The sequence below is a fragment of the Carlito syrichta genome, unplaced genomic scaffold (assembly GCF_000164805.1).
Source record: "Carlito syrichta isolate Samal-C Ts95f unplaced genomic scaffold, Tarsius_syrichta-2.0.1 Scaffold303101, whole genome shotgun sequence".
Classification (NCBI taxonomy): Eukaryota; Metazoa; Chordata; class Mammalia; order Primates; family Tarsiidae; genus Carlito; species Carlito syrichta.
Window position 1 is genome coordinate 468,319 of NW_007247197.1, and position 2,111 is coordinate 470,429.

The following is a 2,111-nucleotide window of genomic DNA, read 5'->3' on the forward strand; positions in this document are numbered from 1 at the left end:
ACTCCACTCCAACTCAAAAAAAAAAAAAAAAGCCCATAGGGGTTCTCGGTTAGGAGCATGGGCTACACAGCCAGGTGGTCTAGGTTCAAATCCCAGCTCTGCCACTCACTAGCCACAGGACCTTGGCTGAGTTTCTTAACTTCTCTGAACCTCAATGTCCTCATCTGTAAAAGAGTAGTCATGAGAGCTACATGATTGCACATGTGAAGTATTAGAACAGGGTCTGGCATACAGTAAGTGCTCAATAAGTGCTCTTTTTTTTTTGAGTTGGAGTCTCACTGTGTCACCCAAGCCAGAGTGCAGTGGCATGCTCACGGCCACCACAGCCTCGACTTGCTGGGCTCAGGTGATCCTTCCGCCTCAGCCTTCCAAGTAGCTAGAACCGCAGGCATGTGCTCCATGCCCAGCTAATTTTTTAATTTACTGTAGAGACGATGTCTCGCCATGTTGTCCAGGCTGGCCTCGAACCCGTGAGCTCAGGCCATCCTCTCACCTCTACCTCCCAAAGTTTTGAGATTACAGGCATGAGCCACTACGCCCGGCCAAGGGCTCACTCTTAAGAACTTTAAGTCATGTCTGCTGGAGAGAGAAAGAATCCCCTTTTTAGCACTCGAAGTCCGAGGCCTCCGTGTCATGGCCACCTCCAAGATGGCACAGAGGGTTCAATGACTCAACCTGGTGAGCGCCGGGCCTATGCGGGATACTGGAGCACCAGGTGGCCCAGGCCCCATCCTAGGGTTGCTCAACCAGGTGGGACTCAAGAGGAGAGCTCAGGCCCCTGAGCCCTGGGGAAACGCTGGAGCACCAGCCCAGCTGGCTCTGCTGATAGAGGAAGCTGTGGGTTGGGCCAAGCGTTTTGAGTGTTGCAATTATGTTCTAACCAAGCTCAGCTCTGCAAGTCATGGACCCAACCTGCACAAACCTCAGCAAGCCCCTTCTGTGTACCCAGCACTCCAAGCGAGGCCAAGGGGCCGCGCCACGATCCCACCTTCAAGGAAATCCTCTAGCCCCCGCAGGCCTCCTGACTCAGCCCCCAAGACAAGGGAAGCTAGACAGTGTGTACAAAAGCCCCAGGCCGAGCCTGGCACACAGTAGGCACTTTGTGAATTGTCATCTAGCTACTAGGAGGAACATCTCGCTGGCAAAGATCTGGCTGTGTCTGTCCAGAGGAAAGTTGACCCCGGGTTCATTCCACATGCTCCTCACTGTTCCATCGGTGGCCTCTCCCCATGGTCTCTGCTCTTGCTTCCTGGCCTCTCATGGGACAGGCTGAAATGGGATCCAGGCACTTGGGACAGAGTCCTGGCTCTGCTGCTAGCTCCGTTTGAGACTTTAGGCCTCTGTGTCCGCATGAGTGAAATAAGAAGCTTGGACTGGGTGTCCGTGAGCTCTGACAGCCACTGAGTCTCCAGGCACATCCACTGGTGCCTGAGTCACTCTGCTGGGTCCTGTGCCCTGTTCCACAATGCTGGAGAGAAGGCCCGGTGCTGGGGGTACCCAGAGTAGAGTCGCCAATCCTGGAGGACTTACCGGAAGAGGTGGTGCCTGGGTTGAGTCATATTGAGTGTGTAGGAGTTGGGTGCGTGGAAGCGTGAGGATTCCGCCCTGTGCCTCTGAGCTGTCCCCTGGGACTAGGGTGACTTAGAGAAGGCACCGTGGCAAATTCTTGGTGAAGGGTCTGGCACTGGGGGGAGGTGCCTGCAGTCCAGAGTTAGAGGCAGGCAGTGGGATCCGGGTAGCCTGTGGACACCCCAGGCTGGAGTTCATTCCAGAATGTTCTGGACTGAAGGCTGGGGGGGTCCTCAGGCGGCAGCTGGCAGCTGAGGCCATGGGAGCAGGCAAGACTGTCGAGAGAGAGCATGCAGAGACAGGAGGGCGGCAGGGAAGGGAGGTGGGGAGCCAGGTCAGAGATGGGAGCAGGGTTCAGACCAGGACAGCCCCCTGCTCCCCACAGCTGGGGGACAAGAACCGAGAAGGTGTGTTCACCACGTGACTCCTTCCCCCTAGCACAACAGGGACACATGGCAGGGGCCCAAGGACGGCTGGTTTTTGTTTTTGTTTTTGAGTTGAAGTCTCACTCTGTCGTCCCGACTGGAGTGCAGTGGCCGCTC